Genomic DNA, 18,952 nt, shown 5'->3' with positions numbered 1-18,952 from the left:
TACTGAAATTATTGGTTTCTAAAAATTTGTGCCTATGGGTTTTTTTTAACATTTAAAAAATGCCATATGTTTCACTGTGTTTGGACAGTGAAATTAAAATTAACATTTGTAAAGTACTTTACCCTTTGAAAAGTACTTTTACATGTTATATCTCTATTGATTCTTAAAATAGTCTTGTGAGATAGGTATTATCATTATCCCCATTTTACAGATGAGAAAACGAAGTGTAAGTCTTACTGATTTGTTTAAATCCATACAGCTGGAAATTGTGGCTCCAGAAGCCAATCTCAGGTCTTCTGATTCCAAGATCCGTGATTTCACAGTTGCTGCAGGAACGCTGGCAGTCAGTGGGAATGCAGGTATGTCAGTTATCCCCCTCACACCTCAACACTCTCCTGTAGCTCAGCTTCACAGCTAGTTGCCTCAATGTTTTGTTCATTTCAAATATCTTTAACAGAGAGGTGAGTGAGGTCATGAAAACTATGTCTAAGTTGATGGTCAACTAGATTGGAAACAAGATTGCTTTTGAGAATGAAACTATAAAGTTAACTCTAGTAGACAAGAGATATCCCAAATCACCTTATAGGTATTAATAGAATGGCTTCCAAACCTGTAAGATGTTGTGACACATCTAAGAAATTATATGGCAGGCAGAAAGGGGAGTTGGTCGTCATCCCAGAGACAAATGTGGCAAGACCCACTTGAGCTCAGCTTAGAGGAAGATGTGGCCCAGTGACGTGACCCATACAGGCCCAGTGGCATGGACAACTTTGCTGTGATAATAGATGCTTCTTAAAATTTGAACCAAAAACCCTAACCCCCTTGTGTTGTTTCCATGCTCACTGAAGTAACTCTGAGATTTGACTTCCCTACTTAAGTGTCTGTGGGGTCTGAGAGATACAAGTCCCCAGGCTCTCCAGTTGAGCCCCAACCTGGGCCCCGGCCAAGCACTCACTTGCCCTTTTGAAGCATCCAGAGCAAGTCCTGGAGGTGCCGTCCATAGCTCCAGAATAGGCCTTAACATTTGTGAAGGCCAGCACTAGTCCATGGCTGCTTGAATGGGCCTCCAGTTTTTAAATGAGCGACTTAAAGTGAGAAACTGATTTTTCCATTATGCTTCAAAAAAATAAAAATTCCCACCTCCCATCTCTGTTGAGCCATTCTGAACTTGCTTCCATTCCTACAGTGCATTTTGTTCACTCTTAGAGAACTTCAGACATGCCTTTCTCCCTTTTCTCTCTTGTCTCCATCTTGCTTTTTACCTGCATGATCCCCACTCATTTTTTCAACTTTGTATTTAAGTAACTTTACAGAAAAGTTGCAAAGACAGTACAGTGAGTTCCCTTAGATCCTTCACCCAATTTCTCTATTATTACCATCCTTAACAACCAACTTCAATAATCAAAACTAAGCAACTAACATCATGACAATACTATAAACTATGGACTGTATAGATTTCATCAGTGTTTCCACTAATGTCCTTTTTCTGCTCCAGGAGTCGATCCAGGATCCCACATTGCGTTCAGTTGTCATGGATCCTTGGTCTTCTTAATCCTTAACAGTTCCTTAGTCTTTTCTTGACCTTAACACTTTTGAGGAGTATTGGTCAGTTATTTTATAGAGTGTCCCTCAATTTTTATTTGTCTGATGTTTTCCATTTGGGGACAAGAGTACCACAGAAGTGATATGTCCTTCTCAGTGTATCATACTGGGGATGCATAACATCAAAATATCTTACCACTAGTGATGTTAACATTAATCACTTGGTGGTATCTCCTGGGTTTCTTCACAGTAAAGGCAGGTTTTTTCATCTTTGTGACTGATAAATATACTGGGGGTGATATTTTGAGACTATGCAAACACCTTGTTTCTCTTCAAACTTTTGCCCACTAATTTTAGCATCCATCACTCATTCTTGGCCTGAAAAATTATTGCTGTGGTGTTCTAATAAAGATTTTCTATTTCCCTAACTGCTTCTACATTTATTATTTGGAGTTCTTCTGTAAGGAAGAGCTGCCCCTTCTACCTCATTCATTCATTCTTTCAATTATTTATTTATATCAGTATGGATTCATGGATATTTATTTTGTTCTTTGAGTTATAATCCAATACAATGACTGTTTGTTTTGTTGCTGAAATTTTTCCAGCTTTGGCTGCAGGTTGGCCACTTTGCCCTTTCAACACTACCCAGCCTTTTTCGGGTACTTCCTTGCTTCTCTAGCAGCATGAGATGCTCCTGTCTCAACTTGTATTTATCCCACCCCAGCCCTGGAATCAAACACTTTTCTAAGAATCCCTAATTCTTTAGATTGGAGAATGGGATGTAAATACCAAGACTTAGGTGGTGGGTGTGCTCACTGCTACTGGGATGTCACTGCTTCTAGGCCCTCTCAGCAGATAGAGCTAGGAAATCTATGGATGAATACTAGGAGCATACTAGGTACGTATTCACATCTATATTTATTTCTGTATCTCTCTCTCTCTCTCTCTCTCTCTCACACTATATATATATGTGTGTGTGTGTGTGTGTGTGTGTGTATATACATATATTATAGTACATATATATATATTTTAAACCATGAGTTCATACTGATACCTCTGACTCTCATCCAAAACCATAGATTTCATTCTAGCCTTCCCTTTTTCCTTATTTGTAACTTATTACTCTGACAGTAAAAAGCCTGACTTTCATCATCTACAGTGTATTAAAGTATTTGTTCAACCCTAGTATATACACAAAGTAGTTTCAGAATTGCTAATCCGTATCCCCATGAAAAATAAATTTACTAACTAGAATGCAGTATTTGTGTACAGTTCTTTTTGCCATTAGCTTTACAGTATCCAGCCAAAATACTGATTCCCAAAGTAACTTAGTTCTTTTCTTCCCCACTCCATTATGGTTCTGTTATTCATTTGCAATATAGTTAGGTTCAGTTGTTATAGTTTGTATTCCACTTGGGGCTCTTCCTTCATCCTGGTTCATTTTTTAAAATTTATATATAGTAAAATTTTCTTTATGAAGTATAGTTCTATGAGTTTTGACAACTGCATGTTATGCATTGTTAAGTTGTTTTCTATGTTCATAAAACTGAAATTTTTTTTCTAGCTGTATATATCTAGGCATTTCTATTTATTTTTCAAACTGTCTTAGAACTTTATGGATTGGTCATTCCTGAGGGAGAAAAGTTCCAGCATCTCTGTGTTTCACATCAGAAGGGCCCAAGTTGAGGAGCCAAATTGTGTCTGTAATGCAGCCACTGCTTCAAATTTGGTCAAATCATGATTTTCCATCACCTAAGGAACCCAGGTCTGCACAATCAGATTGGCTGTGCTGTCAATCTATATTGGCTCTTAAGACATCAAACAGCTGATGGGGGAGGGTTTTGGGGGCCAGGGTTGAGAGAGAAAGAAATATTACAGGCTGGCAGCTGCAGTGCTTCCTTTCTCCTTTTTTCCTTTTCCTTCCTTTCTTCAGATAACAACTACCCACTACCTACCATATTCCAGAAGTTGTGCAATGATGTTTAAGGCCCAGGACCCGGCTTCAAGAGTTTCACATCAAGTAAGGAAAATTGAAAATACACCACAGTGTGAATGGCATCCCCTGTGGTTGAGAAACATGATAGCCTGAAACAATTATTAAAATGGTGAGTAGGTGCTATGATAAGGGTAAACACCAAGTGATATGGGTACTTGGTTAACAGGCACCTCTCACATGCTGGGGAGGTGAGGTGGGCAAGGAGGGCCAGAGGAGTTAACAATTGAGCTCAGCGTTGTAGGACAAGTAGGAGTTTGGTGCAGGAGTCAGTAAAGGTACTCCAAGCAAGGGCACCACATACACAAAGACCTAGAGAAATGAATGATCTGGAATGATCTAAGGAAGTTCTATATGGTGAGGGAGGTAATAGGGTCAGGAGTGGGAAACGGTAGGATCATATTGAGGAGATACTTGCTAGGGACTGTGTGAAAGGTTTTGTGTGCTTTGCTAAGGAGTTTGATTTCATCCTAAAAGTGCTGAGGTCACTGAACAATTTCAGGAGGAGAGACGGATATGGCATGATCAAATTTGCCATTTCTAAAGGTGTCTCCATCAGGAATGTGGAAAATGGACCAGTGATGGAGGCAGATGGGAAGTAGGGAGATTAATCAAGAGGCTTTTGCAATATGAGAAATGATGCAGGTCTGGATTAGGGCACTTGCAGAAGGGACTGAATGCAGGTAATGAATTCTGGGGAGACTTTGGATGTGGCACTGCAGGAGTTAGTGACTACTGACTGAAAATAGTGAAGAAAAAGGAGGCACCAAAGATGATTCCCAAGTTTTTCTGACAGCTAGATAGATCATGGTGTTACTCACTAAGGCAGTTTGATTTCAGACTAACTTTTTTTTTTTTGGTTTACATCAGACAGATATAAAAAAAAGAGAGAAAGAAGCAGATTTTTTTCTGCTAAATAAGTGGGGTTTTGCTAATATTACTCATATTCATTGAGGAGGAATCAAATAAGAAAGTTTCACTGCTCCATGCCATCATTCTTAGACCCCACTGTAGAATAAAGGAGATGATTCCGTCCCAACGAAAAGTAGAAAGTTACAGTTTCAGGAAAGTTTGAGTTTGGTGTGTTCAGGCAACTTCATGGGAAGGTGGTCAGTGTGCTTACACAGAGCCTTGTACTCAGAAGGGCCTCTTGCTTGGTTTTAATCTCTGTGGCCACCATCTTGAAAGTCTGTCTTTGAATTTGTGTTTTGTAAATGAAGTTAGACTAGGCAATGAAGCATACACCGGAGGCTTGGAGTCTCAGCTCACATGTGGTCCTGCCTCCCTCTTCCTCCCTGGGATAAGTTCTCAGCTGTGCATTCCTTTGAGCCCTTGTGCCCTAGTTTCCCCCAGCCGTCCCCTCCCCATACCTGCTCCTCAGTTACCTTCTGCCCCTGGTGGGGGCCTGAGCATAAATATGGGGAGGGTTGGGGTACAGCATGTACCCACCCTGCATCTCAGAGAAGGGCAAAGCAGTGGCTGTCCCCACCCTAGGCTGGCAGGTCCACAGACTTTCAGCAGAAACCTGGACATGGGCCTCTAGCCCATCCCCTAGTGTGTCTTGGTGTAGAGATTACAACTCTTTGGGGGTCACCTTTCTGCTGTGGGTATGAAAAAGGGAGATTGACTCCCTGACTCTTGACTGGGACCCTCACTGCATTTTCATTTTGCACTGAACTCTGCAAATAATATAGCCTACCCCTGGGTGTGTTGACCAATGGCAGAAAATGGTGGATGGAATTGTTCCAACTCATCATGCATCCTCCAGAAACTAGGTCCTTTCTTGACCTGTCAGAGGAAGAACAAGACATTCAAGGAAGGGTCAAAGAGGGTGCAAAGCAGAGACCAGGTCAGGAATGAATCCCGTTGCCACAGACTTTTGGAAAAGACTCAAGCCCCTTCTTTTTGGGACCAGAGGGGCATGGTCCTGACTGTTACTGATTGTGGCCAGACTTTTAGGGGCTGGGCTGCACACACACAATAACCTACAAATCATTTTTAAAACATACAACTACTCACAAATGAGTATGCAAGTAAAAATGACAAAATCTGAATAAAGTTAATGATTGATATATCAAAGTCAGTTATTAAGATATTGTACTACAGTTAGGCTAGATATTGTGTTCCAGTTAGGGGGAAATCTCTGTATTATTTCTTACAACCCATGTGAATCTAAAATTAACTCAAAATAAAAAGTAAAAAAAATATATGCCAATCATGTGCTATCATTTCAAACGTACCGTTAGCATCTAAATGCAAAATACTAAATAATAGCCATCCAACTTTATATTTAAGACAAATCAGTCTTTACGTGCTTTAGGCAAGAGCCTGGTTTTTGATAACTATGATTTCGCCTCAGGTGCAGTACCAGTTATTGGTATCCTTTCAACAGTCCAGACTATATAGATCCATTAGGCTTCAACTGCTATGACAGAGATACTTGATTTTATTAATTCTTCGTTCAAGTATTTATATATGGGCACTTGTTTTGGGCCAGGTATCAGGCTAAGCACTGGCGGTACAAAGATGAAGCAGGGATCGCCTTTGTGCTTGAAGATATTCCAGTCAAGAGGAGAAGTCAGATGGACCCACAGTTACCACTACAATGCTCATGATAGATGCTGTAATAAAGGTAAGAAGAGGGGTCCATGGAGGACAAGTGGAATTGGGGAGGGGAGGTTCAGGCAAGTTTTCCTAGAGGAGGTAATGTTAGAGGAAAATCTTAAAGAGTAAGTAGGAGTTAGGTGAATACAAAAGAGGAGAAAAGGTTTAAGTCAGGGAAGACAGGAATTGGGCAGGCTTGGAAGCATGAGAAAGTGTGGTGCTTTGAGGAAGGGCAAGGAGATGCCGGAGCACAAGATACAGGTAGGTGGGCCACGGGCGAGCCAGGCTGGAGAGGTGGGCTGGACCAGAGCAGGGAGCACTTGTCCCCTTATACCAAGGGAGCTGGGAGCCGCTCATAAACTTTAAGTAAGGTAGTGACATGACTGATCCTGTCTTCACCTCTCCTGGATAAATAAGGACAAGGCTTATGGATTTTTTTTTTTTAAGGAATAAGAGAATCAGTGGGCTGTATGATTCATTTTCTTAGTCCTTCCTTATCCCAGGCAGAGGTTCATAGGTAAGGTGCTTCTCAAATTGGGCCCACCAAGCCTCAAATGATTCCATTTCCCAGTTGATGAATCCAACCAATAGAAGGCAAAGAAGATGAATCTGGGTTCTGAATCTGAGTTGGAGAGGTAGTGGGGAGGCTCATGCAACATCACCAGCCCAGTATCTCTGTCTTCCTCTCAACTCCCCTTTCTTCCTCATGGCCTCTGCCCTGAGGGCTACTCCCCAAAACCCAAAGAAGTGGGGTGGGGGGAGTTAAGGTGGGGCACAGCTGGTTTTCTGTTGCTGTGACCAAAAGTCCTAGTAAATCCCTGGTAAGTCATGAAAGAGAAAGCAAATAATATATTGAGAGCAAAACAAGCCAGCACACTACCTGTCTCTAAGCTTGCCATGGCAGCTTTGGCATTTGATTCTGCTATGCTCAGTCCCCGGAGCATTGATTCCCCTCCGTGGAAGCATCTCATTGCTAAATACCCTTCCAGGATGTGTGAGAAACTCCTTCCCTCTTAAGTGGCTGACTGAACAAATTTAACGGAGACTGTTACCCACTGAGTTCGGTATCAAAGCTCTGAGGTCAAGTTCTCCTGGAGTTTTTGCTTTTATCTGGAGTCTCTCGCCTCCTGCCCTCCACTGCCGTCAGCCTCACAATATCAGACCCATGGAGTCTGGGCAGCTCCAGGATCCACGTTTCTCAGCCTAACACACGAGGAGGGCAGGGGGAGAAAGGATGGAGGGAGTTGACGAATGTTGGGGTTTCATTCGGGACTAAATGGGGCCTGTGCTTGCATCAGAGGATCTTATATCATGGAAAAATGGAGTCTCTTAGAACTCAGTGTCAATAGACAGATTCCATTTGTCTGAGACTTAAGGAGTGCGCAAAATCAAGCATGCAGCGTGGGTCATGGAAATGGCCTTGGATTACTCTATTTTCCATTTCTCTGTCCTAGCTTTACCTCTGACTCAAACTTTTACTAATATAACTACCACTTATAGAGTACCCACCAAGGGTTATATTAAATATATATGTAAAATAATGGTCAAGACATTGGAACTGACCAATCAGAATAAGTGCTAGCTGTAAACAACTGATATAGTTGTACCAGATGGCCCACTAAGAGTCATATACTGAGAGAGATACTTCATATATATTATTTTGAATTTTCACAGATAAAGAAAGTGGGATTCAGAGTATCCAGGCTCATACAGCTTAAGACTGGATCCAAATCCAGATTGGTCCCACAATCTTGCTTTTTTATGTCATCCTCCCCCTAGGGTACCTTTGTCTGTAGGCAGCCTCAAAGGAATCTGGAGAATGATTCCTTAAAGTCAAAGAACACATGGCCAGTAGGAACACCTGAGCTGACAGCGTTGGATGACAGAAGTCAGTCCCAGCCAGCTCAACTTGAATGGGGAGTAGATGGCATTGTACCAGGCTCACCTGTAATCCTGCCTCAACCTGCAATTTCGGGTTTAATCGCACACTGTCTTGCATTGTTTACTAATTGTTGCAGAGGTCAATCTTATACTTTTATTCATCATTCTTCATTCAGTCATCAAATATTTTGGAGCAACTGGGCACATTCCTTCTCGGGCAGCCCTTGTGATAAACAGCATGGAGAGGGAGGCCAACTCAGATAACTAGTTAATGGCCCACTAAAGAGCAAATGAGGGCTAATTTGCCTTTTTATTTTTTTTCTTTTTGGCTGTGCCATGTGCCTCGTGGGATCTTAGTTCCCCAATCAGGGATCGAACCCATGCCTCCTGCAGTGGAAGCGCAGAGTCCTAACCTCTGGACCACCAGGGAATTCCCTAATTTTCCTAATAATAAATTAATGAATTAAGTTTTGCATTTATTTTGAAAATGTTTTCAGATATTGCTTTAATAAATAAAAACTGTACATTCAACAGCTAGAATTTGAAACTAGGAAGTTGGACGCACAAATATTTTATTTCTAGCACCTCTGATCAAGATAAAAAGTCTTTATTCGAACATTAGCTTTGGGAATAAGAATGTATACAAAAGCCAGTTTTCTTATTATTGTTAGTACTGTGAATTTTAATGTCTAGTCTTCAATCTAGATATCTTAACTCATACATCAGAACAGCATTCTCTTAAGGTATACAATCCTTGGACTCTTCTATTAATTACAGTTAGTAAGTCACCTTAGCTCCTTGAATGTATTTGGATGTCCTATTAAAAAAACAGTCATTTGGAAGCCCACAAAAGATTCCTTAATGGCCTGACAAAATTCAAGCATCTTCTTAATATGCCTTTCTTACTCCACTAAGAAGCCTGTAACTCATGAAACAGTTGCAGGGAAACCATAGGTTGCACTTGAAAAACCCCAGGTTTCAGAATTAGTACCACCACTTAGTTGCTAGGGATCTTAGGCAAGTTACTTGAGTTTCCATATCTGTAAAATGGAGATAATGAAACCTACAGGAAAGGGTTGCTGTGGGGATTTGAGATCACATGTACACACAGAATCCAGCACAGAGGCTGTGAGCAGTAAGTTCTCAATAAATGTTAGTTTATTTCTCAGGGGGTTGTTGGGAAAGTTCAATAACTGAGCTCACACAGTAAGAAATTACTGTTCCACCCTTCCCACTTGAGCATTGTCTCCACTGTAGTGAATATTAGGCAGTTGTTTTCTTTATCTGTGTAGTCATCCAAACTGGACAATTCAATCAAGTCTCCACTTGGAGCCTTGTATTTGATGATCTCATTGTTGTGGAGATCTGAGAGATGAAAATATATATTGGAGCCACGACAGGACAGTTTTGCAACAGCAGCCAAAAGCCCTTAAAACGTTCTGTCCGTTGATCCAAAACTTCTACTCATAGGAATTCACCTTTAGGAAATAATCAGAATTATAAATAAAGATTTATGACAAGATGTTGAGTCAACTGTGATGCATGATCATAATAAAAATAGAAATAATCTAAATACATGACAATAGGAGAATGGTTGAATAAATAACAACCTCTCTGAATAGCATACAGCTGTTTAAGTTGAACTTTGGAGAAGATTTAATGACATGGGGAAAATAATCACATTTCAATGTTAAATTTAAAAAGTAGGATCACAACTTGTGTATACAGTGAACACAATTTTACAAAATATGAAAGTACCAGATGAATCAGTGAAGAAACGGAGCCCTAAGTTACCAATTGCATAAGAAAAAAATACAAAATATTGAATAAAGGTATCCATTTATGCTGCCCTTTTAAACATCTTCCAGTTCTGATCAATTAAAATCATATACTCAGTGAAGATGAACTATGGATTTGTATGATGAGAAACAAAAACGAGAAGAATGACTAGAAAAAACACTCTGTTAACATTGTTACCCGTGGGTAGTGGGATTAAGGTGATTACCCCCTTCTTTGTGCTTTTCCGTATTTTTTAAATTTTCTTCAATGAACATATTTTATAATGAGGAAAACAGATTTATATTAAAACAGAGGGGAGATTATCAAGTCCCTATTTCTCTTTGCCTACGTGTTAGTAATTTTCTCAGCACAGTTCTTTCCAGATACCCTTCACCACCAAGGTGCTCCCTGTCTGTATGATACCAATGGAGCGTCTACAACACACTAAGGAGGGAGCACCTTCTCTTCAAGCCACTCACTGCGATTCCTTCCAGTTCACTCTGCACAGTTTAGTGATATGCAACTTATATCCCTGCCTACCCACCCCCAACGTAATAAATGTGACGGTCACTTCCATACTAAATGCTTCTTTCTTGATAGAGGCCCGGATAGCCCCCAAGGAAGCAAAACGCCAGAGGGAATCACCATGAACAAAGTGGAGAGTAGCAGAGAGCATCTGATCACAAGCCCACACTCTGTTCTGAGATGGCTGGGCGGTTCGAGTGGGGTAGGGATAGGGAAACTAATAAAGGGGGGAAGGGAGAATTAGGCAAGGAACTTGCTCCAGGCAAAGGGAGAGAGTTCAGAGATACAATGTTCTTACAGGGGTAATAATAATAAACACAATTATGTTAACACAAAGAGCCATAAAAACAGTAAACACGTGTGAGTTGCCAACAGTGTGCTTGGTGCTGCGGCAGAATTAAGCCCTCTCAGTTCGGCTGTGATCTGCATGCTGTCTGAACTCTGTGGGAAAGATGAGCAGCCGCACGAGCAGCCTGGGATGGAGGGAAGTACAGGCCATGGGGTCTTTCTCCTGGCCAAATAATGTTGGTAAGGACTTCAACCTGCTTTGTTTTCTGTTGTGCTCTGACTGGTTGACTCAGGGTTCAGGGGACACCCAAAGGCCAGAATGGAGGGAATCAAGAGTCCTAGGAGAAAGTCTTTGGAAGAAGACAATGGGGAGGGGTAAGAGACGTCTTTGAGATGTTGATCAATGAATAGTATATAAAAGAATATAGAAGAATCAATATGAGCGTTTCATGCATAGTTTCCCCATTGGTGTCCCACATTATCAGTGAGAGTGCTACTTGGAGTCATCTTTGAAAAACAGGCAGGTCAATACTCTGCTGGGGGCTCTGGGGAGAGGGAGTGTTTTCACTGCAGCGGAAGGCTGCTGGGCCATTCCCTTGGGAAATTAAGAGTTCTGTACCCAGGATGGGCCCCAGGCCTGTACTCCTGAGTTGTGCCCTAGAGGAGGACAGTAAGAAGGTGGAAGCTGATACGGGCATCGAGCGGAGAGAAAAATAGGCCTTGGAGAATGTTAGGGGGAGAATGTTGGAGATTAAGAGGAGGAAAGTGGGGAGGGAGGGAACTGGAGAAGAAAGGAGCGGAAAGAATACAAGTGCATAGTTCAAAGAAGGAGTTTACAGTCTTTTTCACCTTGTTGAAGATGGCTCACCCCCTTTATCCACTTTCCCCTGGGGACAGACCCAAGAATCCAGGCACGTGGAGCTGAACGTTCCAGATACGTCAGTAAAGAAACTGGCTCATGCCTGGATTTCCAAAAGCATGAGAAAAAAATAGTACAACATACTGATTAAGAGATGTTTGTGTTGTCCTTTTAAACATCTTTGGATTCAGGTTCAATTAAAATCATATACTTGGTGTAAAGTATGCATTTTTACTGATGAGAAACTGAAGAAAACAAAGTTGAGGCCCCAAAAGGTCAGGTGACCTTCTCAGAGCCACACGGTAGCTTGCTGCCTCCCAGGGCAGCTCTTCTGCCATAAAGGAGGCAGCACCTTCCTTCTCCCCACTCCCCGCCTGCCCGTCAGCTTTCAGAACGGTTCCTTCCCACTTTGGCACAAACTCCAGCGAACCCCTGCCTTCACCCTTCTGGGTCTCGGTCTCCTCAGCCTCAATAGAAGGGTGTGGACTGGATGACCCGTCACTGTGTTTCATCGCTTACAGATTAAGAAGGAGACCCATTTGCCACCAACTCAGTACGTGCTTGACTTCTCAATACCGTGGAAAAGTAGTTTTTAAAACGTGGCCCTGGTCACACAGCATCAGCACCACCTGAGAACTTACTAAAAATGCAAATTCTCGGCCCTACCTCAGACCCTACCGAAGCCGAAACTCTGACTCTGCGCGTGGGGCTCAGCAGCCTGTGTTTCAATAAGCCTGCAGGGGGTTCTGATGCAGCTCAAGTTTGAGAACCGCTACTCTGAATGCTTTTCTGCCCAACACTAAAGGGAGGGCTTAACACGCACTCGCGCACAAGGACGTAACTAACTTTTCTCTGTGGCCGCTACCCCCACCTCGCCTCCCCACCCCCCCATCCTTTTCCTCGCTCTTCCATCCTGGGATGATGAATGGAGGTCAGGGCAGGGCGCTGTCAACGGAGGAGGACGCGGCGAACCCTCCCTTCCCCGACCCACCGGGTGGGTCGCGGGGGAGGTAGCACTGCGGCTGTGGTTTCCTTATAAATTTCTCGACAGCCGCTGCCCCATTTTGGCGGGGGGTAGGGGCGCGTTTAACAACAGAGTTTACTTTTAATGATTTATCCAATCATTTGTTTGCAGAATGAAGGAGACCATTAAGAAGGGGGGCGGTGTCAGAAAAAGACTTGGGGAGAAGAGACTGGGCAAGAGGAGGGAAGGATAGCGTAGGAGAACAAGGGTCTGAGGTGAAGCTAAAGAGAAATGGGGGTTCCGGGGAGCCCGTGGGTGTGGGAGAAAGGCGGAGGACTTTGCTTTTGGTAACGGAAAGAAAGTGAAGTTGGGGGAGAGCACGGGACTCAGGCGCAACAGAAAGAAAAATGGGTATTAGGAGAAAAACTGAGTTTGGGGGGACTGTTTTTTTTTTTTTTTTTCCAGCTTCCTTTCCAAGACTTTCTTTGCTCCACTTTGCTCCTCCCCCTCCTCCCCGCCTCCTCTCCCCCCCTCCCCCTCCTCCTCCTCGCGCGGTAATGGGAGGCTCCTAGGCAGAAGCAAAAGAAGGAATTGTTTGCGAGTTCAGTCATCCAAAAAAGCTTCTTCCATATGGAGGGACCGGGTGCGCAGGGCGCGGCGTCCCCTGCCTTGTCCTCCCGCTGCTGCCGCCGCGGCCCCCGCTTCCTGCCGCAGGGACCCTGAGCCCCGGCCCGCCGGTGTCAGCCGCCGCGAGCGCACACGCACACTCACACTTACACACACGCGCACACACACTCACACTCACGCCCGCCGCAGCCGCACGCGCCCGCACGCGCCCTCCCTCCCCGGCCCGCAGCTTCTCGGTCCGGGGCTCCTTTGTTGCTCCCGCGGCCGCCGCTCTCCCGTTTTGTGTGTCCCTGGGTGTCACTGTGCGGGTTGTGTGTCCGTGCGGCACCGGGCTGTGTGGCTCTCTCCGCGCCCACCGCGCCCCCGGGCCCCGGCTCACCCTTCCTAGGAGCCGGCTGCACCAGAGGTGAGTCACGTCGCTGAAGTTTGTTTTCTTTTCATAAAAAGTTGTGTTTATTTGTTGGTTTGGGGAGGGGAGGGGGCGGGAGGCGGCCGCAGGCCGGGCGATACCGAGGAAGCGCCGGCGGGTGGCTGGTGGGGACGCGCCGGCGGCGGGAGCGGGTCCCAGCGCTCGGCCCGCGGGCTCCGGCGGGGGGCTGCGGCCGAGGCGGGCGGCGGGGTGCCGGGTTGCCGCCTCCGGGCCCGGGGGCGCCGCATCTCGTTCCGTGCGGGTGCGGTCTGGACGGTCGTTCCCGGAAGCTTCCCGGTGGAAGAAGGGCCCGGACAACCTCCCAAACTTCCCCGGAGGTTGACACCGGTCTCTGGCTCCCAGCGCGGGGCTCTGGGGAGAAACCCACATGGGGTCGGCAAATACACAGCACCACCGCACACCCATTTGGCCTCTTAGGTGGTGAGGGTTTACCGTCTCGGCGTTTAAAAATAATAATAATAAATTAATTAAAAAAAAAAAAAACTAAACCGAAATGAGGGACCGAACGGACCGGGAGCAAAACAGTCCCAGAAAAGCATACCCCGCTAGAGGGGTGGAAGGGCCGAGGCTGAAGTGAGGGTGTCCAGAGGTGTCTGTGGGTTTGGGGCAGCGTCGGGAGGAAGTGCGTGTGTGTGTGTGTGTGTGTGTGTGTGTGTGTGTGTTCGCGGGCACAACGTCCTCCTGGGGTTGTTCTCTTGGGGGTTTTTGTTGGTGTAACTGTGAGAGGTTGGGAAATGATCCTTTGGAACAAGTGGGAAGGGGCTGTGGAGAAGGGCAAGGAACCCAGGAAGAATTTTCTGCTGGATCTTTGAAGGCTCTGCTTAACTTTCAGGGTGCCCAGTGTTAGTTTGACCTTCCAGATGGTAGGAGAATTTTGAGGGCTGGGGGTGCAGGCAGACCTGGTGGAGTTTAAGGAGCCCTAGGGATTTGTTTGCTTAGTTTTGTTTTGGGGATGGGGTTGCAGTGGCAGGGTTACTTGAAAGGTTGTTGTGTGCCTCCAGAGATGTGGCAGTAGAGCTAAGAATACCCAAACCACACACCAACGATCCTAAACAGGCACTTTCTGGGCGTGGTGGGGTGTGCTGCCTCTCCCCCGTCCCTTCTCAGCAAGTTCAAATGGGTTTGCATAAGTTTTTGACCCAGAGTTGCCTCTTTGAATGGACTGAGTGAAAAGTATGTTTTGGTTTCAGGCCCTTGTGCCACCTCCAAGTGCCTTGTACCCAGCTCACATTTGTCACCTAGATCTTTGTTACCCAGAACTTTGCAAACACTGGCCATTGAATGAATGAAATTTTCAAAATTCTTGAACGCACAAACATTTCTGATTTATTCCACAACTGGGCCCTAAGCAGGCAGCCTAGCCCTGCGATGGTTTTTCATCCCTTTGGTTACAATCAATAAATCAATCTCCCTTTTCTCAAGGGCAGCATGACAGTATTTAAACAGTCTCCTTGGACTAAGGTGGGGACTGATGCCCCCATACATCTGTCCAACCTGTTTTCTGAACTTAAAGTGAACCTGAGGCAAGAGTTTGGCCATTTTGAGGTATGTAACAGGTTTCCCAGGAACATTTCTGAGGTCTTATAATTGGTACTTTTTAATGGTTTCATAATTGAAATCCAGAAGGTTCCCATGGTAATCTTGAAGCACCTTGGGGTCAGTGGGACAGAGGCAGGGTGAAAACAGAAGTGGAGTTATGATTTTCCTGCAGGATGAGTTTTTGGAGCGAGTGTATGGAAAATGAAAGAAGTAAGAGTTGCTGCTTTGCTGACATTGCCTGCCCGCAACTATTGCTTAAAGTTTGGCGCTTCAGGAGGCCGGAGGCTGTCTACACCTATGAAATCTGAGGATAGAGATGTCAGACACTGTCTCATTCATCCTCTGTCAAGAGATCTCAGAAGAGGAACACTGCAAGAAACAGCTTCTCAGGAGAAATTGCCCAAGCCACAGCATTGGCTTTATTGAGGAGAGGAAGTTGATAGAGTCCAGGATAGTTGGTTCCTTGACCACAGTTGGGATGGGGGGGTGGGGGGTGGGATAGAGGGAACCCTGCTTAGCTGTGATTGGTTGGCCAACTTGAATAAGAGGGTGATTTTTGTTCCTTTACATCCTCCAAACGGGTCCAGAGATTTTCCTTTCTTTGAAATGCTCTTTCAAATGTTTGGGCCCCTAGCTCTCTTCAGCAACTTATCTGTGGTTTCCATACCCTAAGAAGGAGTAGGAGATTTTACTCATGAGATAATTCAGTTGACTTCCTCAGGGATCCCCAGGGTATAAGCAAGGATGGTGAGAAGTGAACCTGGTGGTCACGATATTCCATGGGACCCTAGGGTTCTGAGTTCAGATTTTGACAAAGTCACCAGTATGGTTAATGAATAAGGGTTTTCCTTTCTGTGTCTTTTTTTTTTTTTTTTAATTTATTTATTTATTTATTTATGGCTGTGTTGGGTCTTCGTTTCTGTGCGAGGGCTTTCTCTAGTTGCGGCAAGTGGGGGCCACTCTTCATCGCGGTGCGCGGGCCTCTCACTGTCGCAGCCTCTCCTGTTGCGGAGCACTGGCTCCAGACGCACAGGCTCAGTAGTTGTGGCTCACGGGCCTAGTTGCTCCGTGGCATGTGGGATCTTCCCAGACCAGGGCTCGAACCTGTGTCCCCTGCATTGGCAGGCAGATTCTCAACCACTGCGCCACCAGGGGAGCCCCTTTCTGTGTCTTTTAAACAAGCGGATAGAAGCTGAAGAGGACCCAAGTGCACCAGATAATGCTTCCAGTACTTTCTGTACTCTGAGTAAGAGAGTATTAACCTGGCACCAGAAGATATTGTACATTGGGAGTTTGCTTTCTTTCCTCCAAACTCCAAGCCTTCTTGCTATCTGTGAAAATAAGGAGGAGGGGGGATGGAAATTGGGGAGGGAGAGAAAAGAAAGTGATTTGTTACATTTTTTAAAGTGTATTTACTTTAACATATGGAACTTATTGTCATCTCCATACTTCAATTCAGCAAAAGTTTATAGCACATCAGACCCCAGACTGGGAGCTTTTTTGTCCCAAGAAAATAAGCTTTCTTAGTCAAAGGATGGTTCTCCAAACGACCCTCCCCTCCTAATTTTTATTTTTTGCACAAGCATCTAGTAATAATAAAAAAAAATGTGTTTTAAAGTTACCCACATTGCCATACTATAACTGTTTTTATTCATCCATGTGCATACATACTTTTCACATAGCTCCGATAAAAGTAAAGACTCTTGTAGTCAGACAGCCCTGAAGCAGCTCTACACTTTTGACCAAAGACTCATAGGGAGCAGGTATATCCAACCACTTTGCTATTGCTGGGAACAGCCTAAATGCTGAGAGTGCTGCCACATGGAGCCTTTACATGTAATATTTTCATCATTTATGAGGCTGAATCAAAGATTTGGGGCTGGAGGGTGGGATGGAAGAGGGTGTTTGTTTTTAATCTAGAAATCCATGTTTACAAAAAGCCTTCCTAAATAGGGCTCTTGCCTCCTTGGAGCCCTCAGGGTTGGAAATGGGTAAAGAAGGGGTGGTGGGATCAGGGAGTAAGACTTAAAGGATCCACCTCAAGTGACACTGCCCTGAGGATTAGGAAACTTGGGTTGGACCCCTGGCTCTGCCTGTGGACTCCATTCACACTGACTCAATCCACTGAGCTAATCGATCACTAAATCACCATTACCACTGAGTTAGCTCCTTCCCCAAGCTTGCCCAGTCTCTCCTGCCCTTCCTTTTATTATTCCGCCATCCTACCATCTTTTCCATTTCTGCCACCACCATGCTTCTTCATGCCTTTGACAATTGCTGACACATGGCTGGACTCCCCACTGTCTACCCATCACCCCCCTACCCTCACTCCCCACCAACACCCATCGTCCATCAGTCCCATAAACTCATCACCCAGTCTAAGCTTACAATCTAAATTTCTTAGCCCTCTCACATATGGCTCTGTCTCATCTCATGATAGTATTACCTTGATAGGACCCTTCTGCTCCAGCTGGACCCATCTATTAGCCGACCCTTGATTTTGGAGGGGATTCACTCCTTGTGCTGCCTTACCAGCCCCAGCCCCTTCCCTGTTAACCCACTTTACTTAGTATGAGGGCTGCTGATAATGTGTTCTTAACAGATATTTGGTGAATATTGGTGAAAATGGACCATTGGATGCAAAAGGTAATGGTTTTGTAAGAGCAACAGACTGTTTTCTATGTAATCATTGTCTTCATCTGTTGTTTAGTTCATTTCTAGCAAGGGGCCAGGTAACTGGAGATTTAAGGAAGCCTATGGTTTAGAAAAACTGCTTTTTCTCTGTTTTCGTATTTGTAAAATGGACTAATAAGGAATTACTCTGGTTTATAGCAATGTACCTTATAAAAAGCAAATACTTTCAAAGTGTTTATTTATTTTGTTTGAGACACTTTCTTTTTCCTCAGGCCCAGAACAAGCTTCCTGCAACCCATGACCCATGAAGGCTTGTCAACATTCACACCGTCTGAGGGTATCAGCAATGAAGTAGAAGAAGCTGGTGAGGTTTTCTGCCCATAGTCTAATATCTCTAGCCTATTGGGTCAGTCGTATTTTCATGTTTTATGTTTCCGCTTGAAGATAAAGAGTGTTTCCCGTCCTTCAGTATTGGAAGGGTCCGGTTTTGAGTGGAATCTGAACTAGACAAGCTGGTTCTAGTTCAGCTCGGATACTGTTGTAGTCAGATCCTGTGGTGGCCTCTTTCCCCTGGTGTGACCATGTCACCCCCCTTTCCCTGTGGCAAATTCTGTTCAACATGTTGGTTATAAACCATTTACTGTGGATTTGGAGCCCAAGACTGCTGTGGAAAAGTCCTGCTTAGGTTTGGATGAGGAAAGTCCTGTGTTTATGTGTCCACCAATGGTATTACAGCAAATGCCTTCTCATCTGATGTACTGGGCGGTGTTTATCTCACAAAACCCAGAGGGATTCCGTGTCATACCATCTTCTGAAATAAAGTTAGGAAATAGTTTCTCTTTTCCTAATGGTGAATTTGGCCTTATCTTCAAAGAAGGCCTTTGATGTTTGGGGCAGGGTTATTGGGCAGTAAGAGGAAATCGTAGGAGAAAGATCAGAGCCAATGATACACAGTCAACTTAACTTGGTTGCCAGAGAAAACGTTGAGGAAAGTCTCAACTAGTTCTCCTAGTTAGTAACAGGAAAGTACATATTATGGGTTGAATAAAAAATCATCCAAAAGGAGCTGAGCAGCAGAAAATATGGAAAATAAATGTCTTTTCTTCTCCAAAATGAGTTTGGACAGCATTGGACAAGATGAGGGTCATGACTCATGTGTAGGTTGGAGCCTTCATCCTTTCAACAAGCTTTTATTCAGCGCTCGCTGTGTGCTCAATATCAATACCAGAGCCCACGCCTTCCAGAATTCCATGACTGAGGGGAAGGGACATGCAGGGAACGGCCATG

At 44.5% G+C, this 18,952-nt stretch overlaps 1 protein-coding gene across 11 annotated transcripts in view; it reads left to right on the top strand.

Moving 5' to 3' along the window:
* The first annotated feature begins 259 nt into the window (after positions 1-259).
* Positions 260-18,952, top strand: part of BOC (BOC cell adhesion associated, oncogene regulated) — a 90,889-nt gene continuing 72,196 nt past the window's right edge. For 4 of the 11 annotated variants that reach the window (XM_082460143.1, XM_082460153.1, XM_082460146.1 and 1 more), the window contains exons 1-2: positions 12,969-13,468; positions 17,938-18,029. The gene's annotated coding sequence lies outside the window, so the exon portion shown is untranslated. Of the gene's footprint in view, positions 6,168-12,931; positions 13,469-17,937; positions 18,072-18,952 lie in introns of those variants that run through there. The other 7 variants (XM_082460149.1, XM_082460148.1, XM_082460145.1 and 4 more) reach the window with 7 other exon arrangements.

This window comes from Balaenoptera physalus (genome assembly GCF_965194825.1).
Source record: "Balaenoptera physalus genome assembly, chromosome: 4".
NCBI lineage: Eukaryota > Metazoa > Chordata > Mammalia > Artiodactyla > Balaenopteridae > Balaenoptera > Balaenoptera physalus.
The sequence above is the reverse complement of the archived record's forward strand: the minus strand, read 5'-3'. Positions and strand labels throughout refer to the sequence as shown.